The following is a 23842-nucleotide window of genomic DNA, read 5'->3' as shown; positions in this document are numbered from 1 at the left end:
CAGAGCTCCCGGGGGCCGAAGACCACTGGAACCTAGCTATAGCCATGCTCGAGGCCCCTCTCCACACGTTTGGATGGGCCTCACGCATGAAGGTACCGGCAGAAGAACCCAGGTGTGTGTAATTCCATCAACGGTCAGCACCCAGAGACTTAAAAGCAAGCTCCCAGAAGCGTGCAGCCACAAAGCCGCTTGTAGTCCTCTGGGAGAAACTGGCAATCTTCTGAGAGTTTCCTGCCCACATGGGACAGCCCTGCAAGCTTCTTATAGTGTATTCATATGCTAAATCCCGTAACAAGCTGGATCTCATTCCCCTGACCCTCAAAGAGCCTCCAGTGCGACATCACTGAGAGGGCCGAGAGAGACTTCTAAGATCTCAGGGAAAGGACGAATGGAGAGGTTACTGAGCCCGCTCGAGAAATCGACGATTAACGAGGATTTCGTGATTTGTGAATATACAGATAATACATTGACATTTTACAATAGTATGTTTATCTAAGTAGAGCACATAACAAAATAATGATGAGTAGATATCCAACGTGTTGATTTGCTCCCGCTCGGGGATCAATGCTCAGAGGGGTCAAGGGGCCTGTTTAAAGAGACGGGATTGAACTAGGATTGGGTACATGCATGACCAACACCTTAATCCTTGAACTATGCTCCCATTTCCCATAAAAATACAGTTTGAAACCGATAGTAAGAGTTGGGACTGCCATGGATTGGAAGCCGGCCTCACATGCTGGGGTAAAGACAGCTCAGATAGAGAAGGGAACACTGAGTAAAGAGTGTTTGGAGGACTCGCTCAGGTTGGGAGATGTGTGCTCAAAGTAGACTATCGATTGAAGACAATAGCCACGCAATACCTCTGTTGCAAACCACAACACCCAAAGGAGAGAGAGAACAGAGGGAATGCCCTGCCACAGAGGCAGGGTGGGGTGGGGAGTGTGGTGGGAGGGATACTGGGACCACTGGTGGTGGAGAATGGGCACTGGTGGAGGGAGAGGTACTCGATCATTGTATGACTGAAATGCAAACCCAAAAAAATTTTTAGTATGTAACTGTACCCCACGGTGATTCACTAATAAAAAATAAATAAATAAAATAAAAAATATATTTTTAAAGGAGCAAACTTGATTAAACAGTGAAAAAAAAAGAGTTGGGGCTGGAGCAGGTAGGGTACAGCTGGTAGGGTGTTCGCCTTGCACGTGGCCTACCTGGGTTTGATCCCCAGCATTACATATGGTCCCCCAAGCACCGCCAGGAGTAATTCCTGAGTGCAGAGCCAGGAGTAACCCCTGCGCATCACTGGGTGTGACCCAAAAAGAAAGCACTGTAGCACTGTTGTCCTGTTGCTCATCAATTTGCTCGAGCGGGCACCAGTAACATCTTCATTGTGAGACTTGTTACTGTTTTTGGCATATCGAATACACCACAGGTAGCTTGCCAGACTTTGCCATGTGGGTAAGATACTCTTGGTAGCTTGCCGGGATTTCCGAGAGGATGGAGGAATCGAACCCAGATCGGACACGTGCAAGGCAAATGCCCTGCCTGCTATGCTATCGCTCCAGGCGCCCCTCCCCCAGGAGTACACTTTGGGGACATAAACAGATGTTTTATTGAATGAGCATGCAGACTAATCATTCTGGAGAGGTATCATCCCCTAAAATCACAAAATATCTCCTTGTAAATAGGTTTTGTAAAACTTTGCCAAACAGCCAGAATCATGACTGGAAGCAGAGTCTTACCACTGGAACTTAAATTAGTTAAAACATCTCTGAATTTACTGGAATGAAACCAACCAATACAAGTATGATTTTTTAGGTTTGTGTTCTCAAGGCTTTATATAAATGCTTCCTTCAGAGATACAATTAATCATATGAGGTATAGTCTAGTAAATAAACAGAACAATCAAGTCCATATGGTTGAAAATTAGTTTACATTAACTTTTGAATAACAGTTATCCTTTCCTTCTGTGATGTGTATAGATTAAACACACTAAATTTTATTAAAACAATTGCTTTTGAGATGGGACAAAGAAAATTATCACACTATTCTTTAATAAAAAATTGTTTAATTAAAATATATATGGTATTAAAATACAAATCTCACTAACATATCAAAATATATTTTATTCTTTTAGGAAAATGTCTCATTTAAATGAATAACGTTATGTTTATTTACCCTTAAAGAAAACTCTTGCAAGCTAAAAATTAAACAATGGTAGATTTTATAGATATCAAACTGTAATATGAAAAGTGTCTAGTTCACTATCAAAGAACATAGAACACTGTTCTTTGAGCAAAAACTGAACCCCAAACCACATACCACTACAAGAAATTTTTTTCATATTTACCACGATTACATTAAATTATTTATTTGAAAATCAGGTCACCACTAAAAGAATTTGAATTGCAAAGTTGTTCTATCAAAGCAGAAAAGTTCATATTGCTACAGAAAATTATTGTTAGTCAACTTTATTTTGTAACACTTATAAAAAATTCCTAGCCTTAATAAAAGTTCAAAACATAAAATAAATGTGCATTTATTTTTATGATCTTAGACTGATAACTTCAATTCTATAATTAAATGCAACATACCTGAAATACCTCACCAAAGCACTGTTTTATTTTTATTGTAGTTACATAATATATAAATAAAATGTGAAATATTATTTATCTATTATTATTGATGTCAAATAAAATATATTTTTCTAAATATAACATTTTTCTTTTTCTTTTTTCTTATAAGAATTCATTTCATAGTTTAGGTAATGTGGCTACAATGGTGTTATTTGGTGTTGATATACAAAGTTATTGGACATTGCCACAATGAAAGTTCCCATGTCATTACACAACTAAATATGATGTTTTACTTTTGGTGATATAATTAATGCCAGGGACAAACCCAGGAGGAAGTCCTGAGCATTGCTGGGTATGGCCCAGAAAAGACTCCCAAAATTTAATGTAAATAATTTGATAATTTTTTATTGAAATAGACAATAGAAGATACACTTCTAAAACTATTTTAGATTATCTTTAATATATCCAAATGTAACTCTGAGTAATATATTACTTAGATTTTATGTACTCAATGATGTTTATATCCTTTGCATTATAAAATAAAAATATTTTCATAACTAACCAAATCTCTTTATTTATGTTACTCAAAAAAATGCATCACAAGGTTTATACTGAATTAAAAACCTGGAGCTATACAATTTCCAAAACAGAAAAATCAAAACTCAAAATTTTTATCTTAATTTTTAATTAAGCCAACAAAAACTGCTTACATTCTGACTTGTTACTCATACCATTTATATACCATTAAGATCCTATTTGTTGTTCCTCTAAAAGAAGAGCAGGATAAGTTGTTTTAGTACAAGGTATTATTGGAAACAAGTGCTAAATATTCTCTAAACATTAAATCGGGATATTTAAATCCACTCCTACAACGTTCTTGGGGATACAATTTAATTTAAAAATATGATAGCAAAATATATTTCAGCCAGGATTTTTGATGGCAACACCTAATTAAACATGTTCACAATAATGAATATAAACAAACATAGGTCCTCTAAACATCTTTTGTGTCCTGATATTTATCCTTGTCTTTGGCGATAAGATCTATTGTCAGCAGTTTCACCAAAGCAGACAGTGGGGAAGAATACCTCCAAGAGAATTTAAAGGACTGAGGTTGTAGAATGTATGTTTCTGGACAGAAAACATTTAATTAAGATCATTTCTGATTTTGAGTCTCCCTCTGTGCTAATGAAAAGGCGAGCTGTTAGGAAGAAAAAGGTCCCCTGCTGGCTGTAAACAGGGTAGAAAAACACCCTGCAGCTCTAAAACAAGGAAACAAGGGCCTCCTGTGGACTAGCAATGAGAGGAAGTTATCTCCCACAGACTTCAGAGATAAGTCCAAGAAAGGAGAGAGGTCTAAGAATCATAAGCACATGTAAAAGGAAGAGGAAATGGTGCTAAATCATTCATCATGGTGCAGTTCCACTGTATGGCATAATATAGTCAAATTTCTGAATACAGAGTGTCTGGAACCACATTTTCATAATATAAACCATTACTGTTAATATTCTAAAAGGAAAGGTCCCTTTAACACTTCTACTTTATTCATCTCTGAATCACATATTAATAGTTTATTTATGTTTTATCAGGGGACAAATATTACATCTTGTTAAAATCGCACATTGACTATTTTTTCATTAGATCTCTCATAAAATTATAATGAAACTCTTAACTAAGTGGATTTCTTTAATGAAGATAATAGAATAAAACTATGTTAAAAATACACACACATAAACACACACACACACACACACACACACACACAAGTCACACTTAAAAGTATTAGCTTGGCAGCCCAATATATAGTTTTGAACTGCAAATGCTTTCAAGAAAAATTAGAATGGCATTTTTAGAGAAACCTGACTCATCTTTAATTTTACAATTTCTTTGCATTTTTTAAAATATAAACTTGAAAAACATGGTACATACTGAAATCACTCAACAATATTTTATACAGGTTTAAATATAAACATATATACACAGATACATTCATATATACTCATGGTTATATATGAATTTTAAGCCACTAAAAGAGCAATCTTATTACAAGAAAAATTATAAATCACATTTTGATTCATTACTTCCTCTGGATTATTCCTATTAAATTTAATAATATATACATCACTAAATAAATAAGCATCAATATTCATTGCAGCAAAACTACATGATATAACTTTCCCCAGTAGCTAAGCTTTGCATATTAAAAATGCAAACCAGAGACTATTAACAGATTATTCTTGTTGCTATATGTAGACAGTTAAACTGTTGATTTTGGTTGAATTTTTATCCCAAATGATATTTTATTAAGAAAACCATTATTTCTAGTGACATAACAGTGTTGCCCTGTTGACAATGGTTTGCTTTGCTTTCCTAATGCAATGTTTATTCAATCAAAATTTTTGTCTATATAAAAATAAAGGCAACAAAATGATAGTTATAAATTTTTATTTTACATTTAAAGTTAAAATGTATGCTTATCGTAAATTGACTAATTCCCTTTTTCTATTCGTTGTGGCTCTACAATAATGCCGCATAGTTATGAGTCTCAAGGATTCTAAGCAGTGATAAGACCATTAAAGGCCAGTGATAATATTCTACCTTTTTTATGATACCAGTGTATATTGATAAAAAATATATACAGGGTCTTCTACTATCATAAATAAGTCATTCTTTAAAGTACGTTATGCATTAAAAAATTATCACAGTGTTCACTGTGACTTGGTTATAGAATATCCAATTTCTTCCACCTAAGGCACAAAGTAGAAATTACTTTCTTGCCTCTTTTGAATTAGATGTGCCTGCATGAGCACATTGATCAATGAAACTGACCAGTGTCCCTTACTCTGCTCCATCAGCCTCGGCTCTGAGCATCCTTAATTAGGACACGCCTGCTGTTCCATGAGTAGAAACAACTGCTGAACTAACCCACTGAAATGTGGGATGGTTCATAACTGCAACATATTCAGGAATATTCTGATTCCATGAAATATACAAAAGATAATAGATCAGTTTTATAATATTTTTTTTAAAAAAGTCCTAAAATAAGTTTTTCTGCTTTGCCCTTTATTTATTTTAATTTTTGTGTCACACCTGGAGATGCTCAGTTGTAACTCCTGGTTCTGCAACTCAGGAATTATTTCTGGCATACGGGATGCCAGGGATCGAATCCAGGTTGGGTGCCTGCAAGGAAAGGGTCTTACCCACCGTACTCTCTCTCCAATCCCTATTTTTAATTTTATAGAGACCGTTCTCAGTGAAATTTGCAACCATTGCAGTGCAGGCTTGATATATCAGGGTTCTAAGCCCTTCCAGGTGAGCTAAGCGGTGCCAAAGGGACCCATTAAAGGTCAGGCTTGGGGTCTTACACATGGTAAACATGTGCTCTGCTTCTTGAGTCAGATCCCTGCCGCAGAAACATGTTTGCTACATACAAACTATAATCTCATCCTCATCTCAATATACTCTATTTTTGAGACCTACAATGTCACCCACACTAGGTTTGTTTTTTTTTTTCTCTTGTCTACACATTTTCATAAAGGAAAATTAACTTCTATTACAGAAAGAAATGGTGCAATATCAAAAGTTAACTGTTATCTCAAACTATAAAAAACTTTTGTGGGATTGAAGAGATCTTTCACATAGCTGACCTGGATTTGATCCCTGGGACCCGATCTGATTCCCCAAGCCTGACTAGGAGTGAAACCTGAGCACAGAATCACAAGTAAAGCCCTGAGGACTGCTGAATGTGGCTTCCAAAACCAAACTAAGACACATAAACCACCAGAAAACCTGTACATAATTTTGCTAACAAATTAACATAGAAGCAAATTTGAGCAAAAATGAAAAAAAAAATTAATGCAAAGGAATGTCAGCTTTGAAGTCCAGATGCAAAGCATAAGACAGTGACATTACGCTATACATGAAAGTGTTTTGTAAACAAGACATACGAAATTAATTTTTCAGAAAGAAATAGATACTTTCACCTTTAATAAGATGAAAACTGCCTTAATTTCCATACTTAATCACATCATGGAATCAGGAAGACAGCTGAGGTGCACACATTGCATGCAGGAGCCCAAGATCTCATCTTTGCTACCACATGATTCCCAAAGGCTGAGTACTACTGGACGTAGTCCAAAAGCAAATTAAGCAAACCACATAAGCAGCAACAGAACACCAGCTCAATCAGATCAATACAAATTTTCTGAATTTTTGTAAATTTTTGCTCAAAACATAATAATTTACCGTGGAAATAGGAATTTGCAATGTCTCCTAATCCAGATAAATACCCAAAGAACTATGTCACTTCTATATTTAGCCAAAAACCGAGTAAAGTGCATGTCCTTTCCTGGATTCCTCTTCCCCTGGAAGTGCATAATTTATGCACTTCTAGAATTTTCAATGTGAGCAAGCTTCACTGTTTGTGAATAAATGAATAAATATAACAAAAAATGTATTCAGTTTGAAATCATGGTTATAGCATTTTCAGAATTTACCATTTACAACATTTTAAAGCATGCTAAAGCAGAACTTCTCATCACTAAATTCACATTAAAATAACTTAGAAGTAATAAATACAGTTTCTGATTTCCATCTAGAATCAATTAAATTAGAAATTCTTAAAAATTGGCTTGAGTATTACCCTTTTCCCACTAAATAGGCAGAATCTTATGATAAGTGAATGCTTTCATCTTCTTAAATAACACATAAATTGTATTTAAAAGATATAATTTAAATTACATTTTAAAAGATACCATTGTTCCAGTTTTAAAGTAGTTAGAGCTATGTAAAATATCTCCACAATCAAGTTTTACCACCATTCCCAGTTATTTTTTAAAATGTTTTTTTTTTTTGCATGTTGGATGAGATAGTACAGCAGGTAAGGCATTTACCTTGAACCTGGCTAACCTAGACTTAATACCTGTCATTCCATATGGTCCCTTGAACTCCACCAGAAATGATCCCTCATAACAAGAGCCAAGAGTGAAGTCCTGAGCAAAGCCTGGTAGGACTCAATAAACAAAACAAAACAAAAAAACTTCACATATGTTTCTAATATAAAGCAAAAACTGGTAAACATGAAACTATTTTATCATAGAAACAGAAACACATAGTTAAATGAGAAGAACATTGTCTAGTAATGCACCATTGTTTGTAAGAGACTAGCAATTAGATAATTATAACTAAATACAAAGGAGTCTAAATACAGAAACAAGTATTTTGTTTTGAGAAAGAGGTAATAGGAATAAGAAAAACATCTTCAGAGTGGTAGAAGTGGTTTTCCAAGTGGCTTATGAGCAACAGGCACCTTCTCTAAGCGAAAGACCCTGTGGGAAGAAGCTTCCCCAGTGCCCAGTACTAACTACATAGAAGGCCTTTCTGTGCCAACGCCCTACAGGAATTTTCCTGAGAGCAAATGAGCAAGCCGGCAGCAACATTCAAACACACACTCTGTGAACCCCTGAATGTCTCTAATGCTTGACTTCTCCCATAGGTCAGAACAGAGCTGGGCATGGTTTTCCAAGCTGGTGGCCCCTAATGTGGTCCTCTATTAATATGCCCTCCATATTTCTAAATATATACCTCTTGACCTTTCATCAAGGTAGTCTGGCTACCTCAACTACATTAGGCCAAAAGTTCATTAGCTCCAGTCCTTATTCCAATCAACATTCCCCCAAAATCTATGAAACTAGTAGCAGTGAGCACAAGAAACAATATAATCCTAATCAAAGAGTAGCAATAAGTTCAGGCTAAAAAATCACATTCACTGAATCAACACAAGAGTCTCCATGCAATTACACAGGAACAATTGGAAGGGAATATCTTTGATGGAGAAAGAAGAGACCACCACCCAGCAAATTGCCCCAGAGTCCTCCCTGGAAATGACAAAGGGATGCTAATAGTATATTGGAAAATATCATCTCCAGGCACCATGGGAAACAGTGCAGAACACCATAATGAGAAGTGGACAAAGATAAGAGCCCGGAAGCATCAACAAGAAATATCCACCTACATAATGACCTCTGTTAAAAAATTCTGAGACAAAATGGTGAGGTGTTTAATGAACCCAAAGAAATAGTGGAATGAACATTCAATAAAGCAGAAATAAGAAAACTACAAGCAGAAATGTCATTATTAAAAATATGGTAAGTGAAATGAAAAACTTAATGGATGTCCTCAACAGTAGCATAAAAGCAGCTGAAGACAGAATCAATGATTTTTTTTTCTTTTTTTTTGCTTTTTGGGTCACACCTGGCAATGCACAAGGGTTACCTCCTGGCTTTGCACTCAGGAGTTACTCCTGGCAGTGCTCAGGGGACCATATGGGATGCTGGGAATCGAACCCGGGTTGGCCGCATGCAAGGCAAACACCCTACCCACTGTGCTACTGCTCCAGCCCCAGAATCAATGATCTTGATTGACGATGAGATGCAGGAAACTTCCAGGCGACAGTAGAAGATGGAGAAAGACCTCAAAATAAATCAGTGAGACAAGAAAACTTTGAGAAGAATTTAAGAGAAACAACATAAGAGTAATCAAAGCACCAGAGGGAAAGGAAGGAAACTTTAATGAGGAAGTAACAGTCAAAGACATCATTGGGGAAAAGTTCCCAGAGCTGGAGAACACAGGTATCCAGGTCCAGGAAGCCCGAAAGCTATCAGCTAAAAGAGATCCTAATAAAGACTCCAAGTTACATTGTTATTGAAATGATAAAAACCATAGAAAACAGAGAGATTAAATATAAAAAAGCATCCCTTAGATTTACGGCAGACCTATTGAATGAAACACTTCGGGACCAAGGGCAATGGTAGGATGTAGTAAAAACAAAATTAATGAAATGAAGGCCTTTCAAAGAATACTTTATCCAGTCAGACTCTGATTCACATTTGAAGCAATGCTATACAACTTTGTAGATAAACAACCCTCCAAAAACTACATAGACTCAAAACCATTTTTTTTTTACTTTTTGGGGGGTCATATGCTCAGGGGTTACTCCTGGCTCTGAACTCAGGAATTACTCCTGGTGGTGCTCCGCAGACTATATGGGATGCTGAGAATCGAACCTGGGTTGGCCGTGTGCAAGGCAAATACCCTACCTGCTGTGCTATTGCTCCAGCCCCTCAAAACCAATTTTGAAAGAAGAATTAAAGGGGTAATTTTAAGACATGAAAACCCTACAAACCAAACTTCCACAGAAAGATGTTACTAATTCCCATGAGAATAATCTCTCTCAATATCAATGGTCTAAACACATCAATTTAGAAATACAGAGTAGTAAAACAGATTAAAAAATAAAATATATTGGAGAAAAATCTAATTTTGTCTCTTTTTCATATGATGAGGACAAAAGAAAAATAATTCTACTTGAGTCAAGTAGTATGAAGTAGCTGCTAATTTTGTCAACTGTAAATCAATCTAAACATCCCAAATCTTACAAAATACAATGGCATAACTTATTTATAATTGGTTTTATCAAGAATCAAATATTTAATTGCATGTTTTAAGATATTTAATTGCCCATATTAAATGATAATCATGGATATTTAAATATCAGCAACAAGGGAAAGTAAGAACTTAACGTTGGAATTGAATTACCAAGAGAAGAAGTTGAATGCTCAACACACGTCAGAAAATGTTCTGAATACCAGTAAATCATAATACAATTTAATCATGTTATTGAATTCAGGAGAGTAGGAACAAAAAAAAAATAACCATTAAACTGAGAAGGGGAAAACTTGGCACCAAACTCTGAAGAAATTCTAATGAAGTGCTGAGTTTGTGCTTTTTCTTCTAAGCAAAGCAAAACTTTTAATGGATGACTCTCATGATCACAAACACATTTTAGGAAGAAGTCTCTTGGCAGAATGATTGATGGCTAGAAAGAGAAAAATAAAGAAATAGAAGCTTATACAAAGTCAAGAAATAGATTTTGTGTTTTAAAACCAAGAACATGAATAAATGCAGACGTAAAGAGAAGTCATTTGGGATAAACGAAAAGACATGTACAACATACTTTTGATGAAGGGTTTTAAGGATGTGAGATAGTAAATAGCAAGCCTACTGATTTAGTAAAAATTACTTATTGAGAAACTCTTATATTTCTTGTGTAGACTATTATCAACCATCAATCAGAACAGGAAAAAGAAGGCACAGGTTAGAATCAAGGCAGTAAGGCCAATGAGATGTCTCAGAGGAACAGAGTGTATGCCTTTCATCCTGGCAACACCATGTGATCTTGAGCACTGCATTGACCTGACATGCACACCACTGTTTGGTGTGGCCCTGATGACCCCCACCTCCACTGGACTAGAACATGTCACCACTGGAATGAATACCAAGGGATATTGTTCCAAGGGTCCCAACACAATTGACTAGGGCCCCTCCAAAAAAATAACTGAGCTCATATTCACAATACTGAACCTTGTAGTTTTCAAAAAAGAGGATTAAACTCCCTGTACCACAGGTATCATTATTTCTAGATGCGGTGGGGAGACCTTTTCTACTTTTTAGCATAGAGCAAAATATGTACTTGATTTTGAGAACTTTCTGATGATAGCTGAATAAGGCTGACTTTCGGACCCTGAAAGAATTCTGTTTTAGGCATTTACAAGCTCTAGTAATGTCAACAAGAAAAAGGAGAAGCAACAAAATAGTCACCTGGTAAGAAAGTCATCCCATCTTACATTTAAAAGGTTAGTGCCACTGAAGGTCATAAAATAACTGATTACATGAAGAAAAAAATGGTGGTAGTTGAAATAATCTTGGGAAAAGGCAAGAACACATAATCCTTCCTTCTAAGACAGGAATATTTATTTTTTCTTTTTGGGTCACACCCAGCGATGCTCAGGGGTTACTCCTGGTTTGTGACTCTGGAATTACTCCTGGCAGTGCTTGGGGGACTCTATGGGATGCCAGGGATTGAATTTGGGTTGGCCATGTGCAAGGCAAATGCCCTCCCTGCTGTACTATCGATTTGACCCCAGGAATGTATTTTTAAGGAGAGATTCCTAAAAGTGGGAATGTGGGAACTAACTAGATTCCCAGCTCTAATTTCTATTCTAGTGTTACTCCTACTCTAGTTAATCTTTCCTACTCCCCAAATATCTCTTCCTAAAGAAGATCTACTCCTATAACAACTTAGTTGATATTTGGTGACTATGTGCTTATACAATAAATCCAAATGGATCACATAGTTATAAGACTGTGAAAACCAGCCCCAATTTTGACCAGTATATAGAATATAAAAGCATATATGTATACACAATAGAATATTACTCAGCTACAAGAAAAGACAAAATCTCCAAGTTGCAAAGTGAATGATTGAAGAGTATCATGCTGAGTAAAGTAAGGAGAGGAACAGATACAGAAAGACTTATGTGGGAAATAAAGAAACACAGTTGAGAATGACAAATGCCAAAGGCAACAGAGTTTAGAACTGATATTAAACATGGTGGGGGGTAGGAATGGGTAGCCAATTGGGGAAATTTAGTGTAGGGGGAAGTATCCATAATAATAACTGCATGTTTACCAATTAATATAGATTTGGATTAAATATTATTTTTATTTATCTATTTTTGCGTTATTTTTGGGTCACACCTGGCAATGCACAGGGGTTACTCCTGGCTCTGCACTCAGGAATTACCCCTGGCGGTGCTCAGGGGACCATGTGGGATGCTGGGAATCGAACCCGGGTAGGCTGCGTGTAAGGCAAACACCCTACCCACTGTGCTACCGCTCCAGCCCCTGAATATTGTTTTAAGCATTCACAAATATTTGAAAACTTAATCATTCAAACCTTAGAACAACTAAAATACACTCTTATATTTGTGAAAAAAGAAACATCAAAATTTTCAAATAGAATAAGAAATTAACAAGGTGTTCAGAAGAATTAATACATTAATACAAAAGAGAAAGATATCAAACAATACCATTTTGCCCTTTTTTAAAAAAGATTTATAAACTGTTGTCTTGTATAATTAGTAACAAAACACAAAGGACAGAAATTAGAAAATATAACTTATTAAACTATCAGCAATGTTTCTAAACCATAATATTGTTGTGCATAGGTTAGCTTGGCAGTCATACACACAAACTCCCCTGGCCCCATGTAATCTCATCGATGCCAAGATTCAGAGACTATAAAACAAAGCTCCTGGAAGAGAGCGATGCAGAATCTCCTGCCCCAGCACCAGGCTGTCTTCACCGGGGTCCCTTGGAGGGGGGTGGGTTGAGTTTTATTGCCCGACCCAAGCAGAGCCCTGGCAGCTGAAAACCTCCAGAATTCAACCATAGCCATGCTCAAGGCCACTCTCCACACGCTCGGATGAACCTCACCCATGAAGGAACTAACAGAGGAACCCAGGGAGGCAGGACCCGTGGCTGAGATCTCCAAGCCTCTTCCACCCAGAACCCCAGTTTTCCAGTAGCTTGGCAGTCACACCCACAAACTCTCCCTGGTGCCATGTAATCTCATCAACAGCAAAGACCCAGAGACTATAAAACAAAACTCCCGGAAGAGAGCGATGATGCAATTTCTCTTTATTTATTTATTTATTTATTTATTTATTCATTCATTCATTCATTCATTCATTTATATTTATGTATTTTTTCACACAACAGAGCCTGGCAAGCTACCCCTGCCGTATTTGATATGCCCAAAACAGTAACAACAATGTGCTCTTTGTGCTCCTGGAGCGAGCAAAAGTCACTGGGCTACACTAGCATGCAACAGGGACAAATGGAGATATTACTGCCACCTGCTTCAGCAAATCAATGAACAATAGGATACAGTGACAGGGATAGGTTAACAAAATGCAATGCTTAAAAAAATAAGTAACATTTATGAAAACAAAGAAAAATCATTATTTTCATCAGATTGAAAATAAATTTAATAAAATTTCAACAATATTTTAAGAAAAATGGATAAAAATATTTTAAATTCAAATATTACTTTAAAAGTACATTTGATGCCCTTACTGCTTCGTGATGAGTTTTATTTTAAAGTTTAAAATTATCTATCTACAGAGAATATTTTTAAAACTGCAATGTGAATATAACCTCCTTATTAATAATACAAATACGGCAAAAAAAAGAAAATACTATAGCAAAATAACTCTCACTTTGGAACATTATTCCAAGGCCTAAGTAAGTAAAACTGGAATAAAACTAAAGCATGGATAAAATAAAAAGCTTCAAAATATTAAAAATGCAACATAAAATTAATAAGTAAAAAAACTCCACATATTCAAAGAAGATATGCTTCAAGAGTAATAGAATACCAACATAAATTTCCTGATTTTTTTTTCATTGAAAGCAGAATAACAGGTGGTATAGTGCTACCAGCAAGTCAGCCTGTGCCTGTAGGGCAATACAGGAGCCTAATGGTGCCTTCAGCCTTCCTGATAGCTCAAAATTGCCTCTGTGCCTTTGGCTTGACCCCAACAACTTGGGGCCAAGTTTACCAAGAAATTAAATGACCAAAAGTTAGGCATGTGGGAGCCATGCCCACAAACCACATCCAGCTTAGCTATACAAGCTCATTTATTGACCTTATTTCAGAGACCCATAAATAAATCTTGAAAGAAATCAAAAGCCACAGTTAATCTGGACCTAGGCATGGCTGAACAGACTGGGCTAAATCGGAGGGTATTGGGTTAATCTGGGGCCCACCCAAGCACAGCCCCTGGCAGCCACTTTTTTCCACAATCTACAATTGCCTTCATACCCCCAGCCTGACTCCACCATCTCATGACAAACCTCACCAAGATATAATCTGCTGACAACTCCAGTAGGCAGGTTTTGTGACTGAAATCTTCAGGCTTTCTCAAGTTGGGATGGGCTACCTTCTCCCACTTGCCAGTACTCCTGAAAACACTGGTAGTCACCCACACGAACCAACTCCAGCACCACCATGTAAGCTCTACTACCAGCCTTGCTTCAGAGACCCATACATAAATCTCAAAAGAGATCAAAAGCCACAGTTAATCTCAGTCCCGCACAAGGCTGAACGGACGAGCGTAAATTGGAGGGGGGTGGGTCAGCCTGCTGCCCATCCAAGCAGAGCCCCTGGAAGCCACTTGATCCCACTAATCCAAATTGCTGCCATACCCTGGCCCAACTTCACCCTCTCAGGACAGACCTCACCAAGACATAATTTGCTGAAAGTTCTGGTTTGCGGGTTTTGTGACTGAAATCTCGAGGCTTTCTTGGGCTTGGGATGGGCTGTCTCCCTCCACCTCCCTATACTTCTGGAAGCCTCAACAGTCACATCCACACCTTAAAGCAGCCACCCAATTGGAAAGCTACTGCAGCCTTATTGTCCCAATAGAAATATTGAATGCTTTGAACAAACACCATGACCTCTTATCACCTGTATTGCAAACCATCATGCACAAAAGAAAAGGAGAGAGAGCAAAAAAGAAAGCACCTCCCACAAAGGTAGGCTGGGGATGGTGGGTGTGTGTTTAAAGATGGTGTTAGGGAAACAGGGGAAATGGGTGAGGGGAAACGTACACTGGTGAAGGGATGGGAGCTGGATCATTGTATGACTGAAACCAAATTATTAACAGCTTTGTAATGGTATATCTCATGAATATTCTTTGTTTTTAATTTTAGCACTGTCTATTTAGCACTGTTGTATTAAGAAAGTAGTATTGACAAGACTGGCTGTAGCACTGTAGCGCTGTCATCTCATTGTTCATTGATTTGCTTGAGCGGGCACCAGTAACGTCTCCATTGTGAGACTTATTGTTACTATTTTTTGGCATATTGAATACACCACAGGTAGCTTGCCAGTCTATGCCATGCAGGTTGGATACTTTTGGTAGCTTGCTGAGCTCTCCAAGAGGGATGGCGGAATCAAACCCCGATCTACCGTAGGCAAGGAAAACTCCCTACCTGCTGTGTTATTGTTCCAGTATTTTTTAAATTTTAAAAAAAGTAATGTGGGGCTGGAGCCCTGAGCATCATTCGGGGTAATTCCTGAGTGCATGAGCCAGGAGTAACCCCTGAACGTCAGTGGGTGTGACCCAAAAAGGAAAAAAAAGAACAGTAATGTGGAGTTCATGCCCAATTCAATCAGCTCAATTAATGACTGAATAAATAGCAGTACTCCTACATTAAAAAAAGTAGAATAACGTAACATAAACAATGGCAAAATTTATACAAGTATTCTATATATTCTTCAATGACAACATGAAACTAATTCTCAATTAATTCAGAAAGTAGAGAGTTATGCTACTATTCAGGCATTGATCTGGAAGATATGGTCAAGACAGTGAGGTGAACTCAAAAGTTTAGAGTATCTGAGCAGAAAAAGAAGCTGTCTAGGCGCCAGAGCAATGACACAGTGAGTAGGGCATTTGCCTTGCATGTGGCTGACCTAGGTTCAATTCCACAGACCTCATATGGCCTCCAGAGCCTTCGAGTAGTGATTCCTGAGGATAGAGACAAGAGTAAGCTCTGAGCTCAGCCAAGTGTGCCCCCTGGGCCAAAACAAAAAAAAAAAAAGAGGAAAGAAAGAAAAGAAAAAGGATGTCTAAATGTGTACTGGCCATGAGATGATTAACTTCCTGAAGCCACATAAAACCAACAACTAATGAGATATCTTAATGCCAATTAATGCAAATTAATATTGTCTCAGGGCTGGAGCGATAGCAGAGCGGGTAGGGTGTTTGCCTTGCATGCAGCTGACCCAGGTTCAATCCCTCCGCCCCTCTCGAAGAGCCTAGCAAGCTACCGAGAGTATCTCGGCAGCCCACACAGCAGAGTCTGGCAAGCTACCTGTGGCATATTCGATATGCCAAAAACAGTAACGACCAGTCTCACAATGGAGACATTACTGGTGCCTGCTTGCACAAATTGATGAGCAATGGGGTGACAATGACAGTGACAGTGAAGGTGACGATATTGTCTCCCTGGAAAAATGAATTAAAACATAATGAATACTGTCAAAGTATCTACTTTTTTGTACTAGTTACTGCTCTATGCCCTTTAACTGTATGAATTTATTATTGAATTTTCAAGATAACCCCACCAATTAGATATGGTTTAACTGTTCTTTTTTGCCAAACACAGAAATAAAGGCTCAGAGAGAAACTTCATGTTTTCCTCAAGGTCACTCAAAGTTTACTTAGTGGACTGTGGATTCAAAGCAAGGCCTGAGAGTGATTTGGCGACTGGGGTATTAAATCTAAATTTCACACCACATTATTCTCATTGTTTGAATTCCTACAACAATCTGTTATGTTCAAATACTGAAAACATTACCAATTTGTACTAAAGGTAATTGGTTGCTTTTTATGGGAATGATGTGGTTATTTTTCACTTATTTATATCTCTACTCATTTAAGACCTTTTCCACTATGAATATATCACTGTTTCTGTATCACTGCCATCCCATTGTTTATCCATTTACTCGAGTGGGTGCCAGTAACATTTCCATTTGTCTCAGCCCTGAGATTTTAGCAGCCTCTCCTTATTGTCTTTCCCAATGATTCAAGACTCTTTCAGGGTCAGGGGAATGAGACCTGTTATTGTTACTGTTTTTAGCATATCAAATATGCCACGGGGAGTTTGCCAGGCTCTGATGTATGGAATATAAAATAACATAATGAGACTGACACCAAAGGACAGTATACACAAGGGTCAGGAATATTGCTCCATAGTTGGAAGCCTGCCTCATGAGCTGCGGGAGAAGGCAGGTGGAACAGAGAAGGGATCACTAAGTCAATGATGGTTGGATGAATTGTTCATCATGGGAGATGTGTGCTGAAAGTAGATAAAGGATCAAACATGATAGCCTCCCAGTATCTATATTGCAAACCATGATGCCAAAAAGTAGAGAGAGAATGGGGGAAACTGTCTGGCATAGAGGCGGGGGTAGGGCTGGTAAGGGGGGATATACTGGGGACATTGGTGGTGGAGAATGTGCACTGGTGGAAGGATGGGGTGTTTGATCATTGTATGACTGAAACTCAAATGTGAAGGTTTTTAACTGTATTTCATGGTGATTCATTTAAAAATATATTTTTAATTTTTTTTTAAAAAGTACAAAAGAGTCTAGTTCTGTTTCACTATTTGGGAATTCTATTTCCCAAAATGAAATAAAGTTATGCACTTTATTCTGTATTCATCTGCATCCCAATTTATGGTACATTTCACTCCCTTCACTTTTTTTTTTCTTTTTAGGTCACACCTGGCAATGCACAGGGGTTACTCCTGGCTCTGCACTCAGGAATTACTCCTGGTGGTGCTCAGGGGACCATATGGGATGCTGGGAATCGAACCCAGGTCAGCCGCATGCAAGGCAAATGCCCTACCCATTGTGCTATTGGTCCAGCCCCTCACTCCCTTCACTTTATGGGATTCTCTCCCCCATCTGCTCACATTTCTCCACTTTTGGGTGCTGAGAGGGGAGATTGGGAAACAGCTGGCTTAGGGCACTTTGTATGGTTCTAGGAACTGAAATATGGTGAGTCACATGTAAAGCTACCAGGCCATGTACTATATTTTTAACCCTTCTCATATTTCTTAAATAAAAATAAAAAGAAGTTAAGTAGGGACTGGAAAAATAGCACAGCGGGTAGGGCATTTGCTTTGCATGTGGCCGATCCAGATTCGATTCCCAGCATTCCATATGGCCCCCTGAGCACCACCAGGAGTGATTCCTGAGTGCAAAGTCAGGAGTAATCCCTGAGCATCGCCAGGTGTGACCCTGCCCCAAAAAAAGCAAAAAAAAAAAAAAAAAGTGAAGTATATAACTTGTAAGGAAAAAGTCTGTCTTAATTGTACCATGAAAGGTTAAAATTTACATTTCCTGTTTTTTCTGAGTGTAAATCAATGCTTCCTAATTTCTGACATGACCACCAATCTCTCCTGACTCATACATGAGCATAAGCAACAGGCATATGGGTGGCTTTCCCCATCATTATTTAATACATTCTGTCATCCATTTATCTCAATAATTCAGACATGCAACTACAATAAGGGAACAAGACAGACCATATGATAGGGAAAAATGTTTTTAAATATTCAGTTCACGCCATAGCTTGCTTAGAAATCATGGATACACAAGCTAGAGGTAGTATATTTGCCTTGTATGCAGCCGACCCAGGTTTGATCCCCAGCATCTCATATGGCCCCCCAAGCACTGACTGAAGTAATTCCTGAATGCAGAGCCAGGAGAAACCCTAGCATCCCATTTGGTCCCCCAAGCACTGCCAGGAGTAATTCCTGAGTACTGAACCAGGAGTAATCCCTGAGCATTGCTGGGTATGGCTCAAAAAACAAAAGGAAAAGAAAAAAAAAAAGAAACCACGGATACAGCATCTTTGTTCTACCCCATGCTATGGCTTATTCAATTAACTGGGTCATAAATGGAAAAAAATCAAAGTACCATTTTAGTACTTTGCTTGGATCATGAGGTCAGATGTAGAATTATTTATATTTTCTATACCTCCCTTAACATTAATCAGTATTAAAGGACATAAAACTCTTCTAATATCATCTGTCACACAAAGGAAGAGCAAGTTTCAAGATTAATAATCCTCACTTCCTGCCAAGCGATTGTAAACAAGAAGCTTTATGACTTCATTTCCCCATCTCAAAACTTGAACAAATAAACTTTCATTATTATAGCCAAAGTAAAGTTTGATCCGTTCATAAATAAAAACGTACCATGGACAGAATTCATTAAGTGTTTAAGTACACTTAATTGCCTACCATCAAAATATATAAATTATATTTAAAGTTTTTTCTAAAAGAAAAACACGTGACTGGAGACAAAGTTCAATGGGTAGGGCACTTGCTTGCACCAAGCCTGGCTTGATCCCCTATCACCCCAAATGCCACCCCTACCCCCTGACACCTTTAGGATTGATCCCTAAGCATGGAGGCAGGAATTAGCCTTGGGCACAGTCTGGTGTGCCCTCAAAAAAACAAAAAACAAAGAAAACAATAAAGTTTTCCAGCAAGAGAACTTAGAGTATTTCTATATACAAAATTCTACACAGCTTAAAAATATCATATAGAATATTTGTTAGTGACAAATGAATTGATTTGCAGACACTTTATTTCAGGTTTTGATTTTATGGTTTTTTTGGGTTTTTTTAGCTGTCAGTCAAGTCATTCCTACCTCTCTGCTAAAGATCACTCCTGGCAGAACTCAGGAGAGATTTTTTTTGGTGACAAGGATCAAATCCAGGCTGATCACATGGAAGAAAAGATAGATACTGTACTATATTTCTGGCAAAACAATTATATTGTAAAAAAGGGAAGAAAAGGTATTTTTAAAAATTGAAAGTTAAGAACAGTAACACATGTCATTTCAGTACTTAAAGCAATTGTACTAATAACAGATAAATTAATATGGTAATTTAATAAATAGCTCTCCTTACCATTTGGCCATGATGCTTGGACTTTCCAATGGAAACTTGTTCTAGAAAATCCGTAAACACCTGTAAGATGAAAATGAAGATCAATGAAACATAATAGTACAACATTTCTGACTTAAACTTGTTTTCATATGTTAACAAGCATACATTTAAACTTATCATTTCATGCAAAAAGTTTCTAAACTTCACAGGTAATGTTCCCTTTTATTAATTCTTACATCGCTTTTCTTCTAGGAGATTGGGAGTTCTTGCCTGCCTGCTCTTAACCTCAACCCTGAACTGCAGGAACCACACCACAGATTAAAGGAATAATTTATCTTAAATTCTGACTCAATACTTCCCTAAACAAATCAAGAGGCTACACTACGACATTTTTGTTTAGTTCACACTTCTATATGTGAGTGTCTGTTTGTAGAAAATACATTATATTGGATTTTATGTGATAGAGAAAATATATATGCTGATTTTTTTTAATTGCATGGACTTGGGTTAAAAGTTGAGAATTTAACAATTATGTCAACTAGAGAAGTGTACTTCAAAGTAGTTGCTACAAAGTAATTCTGATATAAAACTATAAAAACCAAGCATTTGTATAAGATCAGAAGAATCCACATCGCTTCTGATGGGGCTCAGGGAACCATATGAGGTGCTAGGTATTGAACCCTGGTCAGCAAGGCAAGAGCCCTGCCAGCTATACAATTTCTCTAGCCCCCCCCCTCATTGCATTTAAAAAAAAAAATCTTGTATTTTTTTAAATTACCAGGATTCTATGTTTTGCAAAACTGTTAATGTTTTTTATGCACATAATTCCAACACTATGCTCATCACCATTGATCTACATTCTTGCCCCCAAGAGCAACACTACTCTCTCATAGAAGATAACCAAAATAAGACCCAATAAAAAAGAAATGGCTTGGTTAAGATCTAACTTAAAGGCATCCCTAAGATCAAAGGCTAACTATTCGGGCTTTAGCTTATTTATCTTTTTCCTATGTGTTATTTTAAAAACACATTTATTAAGACTTCAATATTTGACAATCACTGCAGTTGCCACAGGATAATGAATATAATATTGAACATATAATGAATAAAATCTATATAAGTACCACCATAATAGTTTAATTTTAAGTTAAACTGATCAACTTGATTTATAAAAGGACAGATTTATGAAAGGAAACTGATCCATAAGAGGATTGAATCACATTTATATAAATGATCATTTTATTACTGTATCACTGTCATCCCATTGTTCATCAATTTACTTGAGTGGGTGCCAGTAATGTCTCCATTCATTCCAGGCCAGAGATTTTAGCAGCCTCTCCTTACTCGTCTTTCCCAATGATTGGAGGCTTCTTTCAGGCTCAGGGGAATGATTCCTGTGATTGTTATTATTTTTGGCATATCGAATGCTCCATGGGTAGCTTGCCAGGGTCTGCCATGTGGGCGCGATATTCTCAGTAGCTTGCCACGCTCTACGAGAGGTATATATATTTTATGTATATATATATAATATACAATATATAATATATATAAATGATATGGTATCTAAATATAACAAGTAGACCAAGATTTTATAATTGTTTTCAAACTATGTCTAATTTCCATAAACACTTTTTTCTTAAACTTCAAGATACATTTGACCCACAAAGCACATGCTAAACATTTGACTATATTTGACATATAGAAAGACAGTTTATGTAAACATAAATCTCTCAGAGCTGAAAGACATATTCATTCCTTACTGAATGAATGTTTTAAAATAAAAATTTCATTTGCTTACTGACATGAATCTACATTAGCTTCCTGGATCAGTGTGACGCTTAGTAATAAGATACATATATTTTTGTTTTTAGGTTCACTTAACCTAGCAGTTTTCAATGTCAGGTCCCTGGTGAGAGATATCAAGAATTGGGGTATCATGCCATAAACTGGGAGTGCAACCAGTAAGAGAGAGGGGACTCAGAAAAGAAACAGGGTTGAAAAGGGCCAAGGTCAGAATGTTCATATTTAATATTATTATAGATGATATTTACCACTGTTACAGAAATGAATAGATTTTCAGCATAGTGACATCAAATTGATGGCCCTTCTAGATCAATTTACTAAGTCTAACAGCTTTCTAAAAAGAAATCATAATTTCTATATTACAATCATTTTCAAACAAAGACTGTTAAACTTTCTTTCAAAGAAATAAGGAGAAAAAAGCAAACTATTAAAGGTAGTTCCATACATGCAAATGAGTATGTGTATTCCACATAGAAGAACTAAAAAGGAACCCTGGGGTTGGAGGAATAGCACAGCGGGTAGGGCGTTTGCCTTGCACGCGGCAGACCCAGGTTTGAATCCCAGCATCCCATATGGTCCCCTGAGCACCTCCAGGAGTAATTCCTGAGTGCATGAGCCAGGAGTAACCCCTGTGCATCATCACTGGGTATGACCAAAAAACCAAAAAATTAAATAAAAAGGAACCCTGAAATCCATTACTCAAATATTTTTTAACTATTTCATTTAGCACCAAGTTCAGGGTTCTGCTTTTAACAAATATTGGAAAAATAGAATTACATGTTTTAAAAATAAAGATATTTAATCCCTAGACTACCAAAGCACTTTACTCACTTCTTGATTTTCTATCAATAGAATATAGGTAACTGCATTCCAGTTTACTTAAATTTGATAGCCCTACTTGGGAAACATTAGTGTATTAGAATGATTTTCATGTTAAAAAGTAAGATATAAACTGTCACTGTCACTGTCATCTCATTGCTCATCAATTTGTTTGAGTGGGCACCAGTAATGTCTCACATTGTGTAAGACTTATTGTTACTGTTTTTGGCATATCAAATACGCCACGGGTAGCTTGCCAGGCTCTGCCATGAGGGCAGAATACTCTCTGTAGCTTGCCAGGCTCTCCAAGAGAGATGGAGGAATCAAACACGGGTTGTCTGCGTCAAAGGCGAACGCCCTACCACTGTGCTATTGCTCCAGCCCTAAGATATAAACATCAATATAAAATATCCATTAAAGATGATATGTAAGAAAATATAAACTCATTTCACAACAATGTAGCTGAAACTAGAGAAAGTCGCACTGATCTGAGTGAGTCACAAAGAGAAGGACAAATAACGGATACCTTACTAATATGTAGTATATAAAGAAATGAAACAAACCAATAGTCAATAACTAGTGAAAGCACATCAAGAGTCTGCCAACAGAACTGAATTTGAGGGTTGAGGAGGAGTCTGGGAAAAACATATTTGTGTTTGATGAAATATATGGAGAATGATAAGGAAGAATAGTTTTGCCATTCTGCCCATGAGTGTCATGAATAAATCATGGCAACTAAGATATTGTGAAAAATACCATCATAAATCCTCTATCAACCAAATTGACTGGAACAAGACAATGCACTTATGTCACAGGTGCCTTGGGAGGAATTTCCACATCTTTCACAACCTCAGTCTCCGGCTCTACCAGCTCTTTATGCACATGTCATTAATCATGATTGTTTGTTTCTAAGCATGACCATCAGTACACCTCTCCTCAAACTGGACTCCTCTAGTTAGTATCATTGCCTCTCTCATAGCCAAGCTCCCCGGCAAAGAACATGAATGTGTTCATTCAAATTCTTCCCATTTTAATTTTACTATGCCACTGAGTGGGAATTTCCATTAGCATGACATCAGTGCAACTGATTTTTATAAGAACAACCAATAACCCCCCCAGTTTTGACACCAGTTATTTTAGTGAACTCTTTCACCATCTCCTCCTCTTTTTAATAATTTTTTGTCTGAATTGCTGTTCTATCTTCTTTCAGATATTTGCCCTGAGAAATATTAACACTCCATTATTGACTGATGGAGGTGAACAAATTAA

General features: G+C 37.1%; 1 long non-coding RNA gene across 1 annotated transcript in view; it reads right to left on the bottom strand.

The window, feature by feature from the left end:
* The window catches only part of LOC129401575 (uncharacterized), a 353431-nt gene that overhangs the window by 306629 nt on the left and 22960 nt on the right, over nt 1–23842 (bottom strand). Inside the window, exon 2 of the long non-coding RNA XR_008628409.1 lies at nt 19973–20032. This is a non-coding gene — a long non-coding RNA (uncharacterized LOC129401575). The remainder of the gene's footprint in view (nt 1–19972; nt 20033–23842) is intronic.

Source organism: Sorex araneus, chromosome 2 (genome assembly GCF_027595985.1).
Source record: "Sorex araneus isolate mSorAra2 chromosome 2, mSorAra2.pri, whole genome shotgun sequence".
NCBI lineage: Eukaryota > Metazoa > Chordata > Mammalia > Eulipotyphla > Soricidae > Sorex > Sorex araneus.
This window is presented reverse-complemented; position numbering and strand designations above follow the sequence as displayed.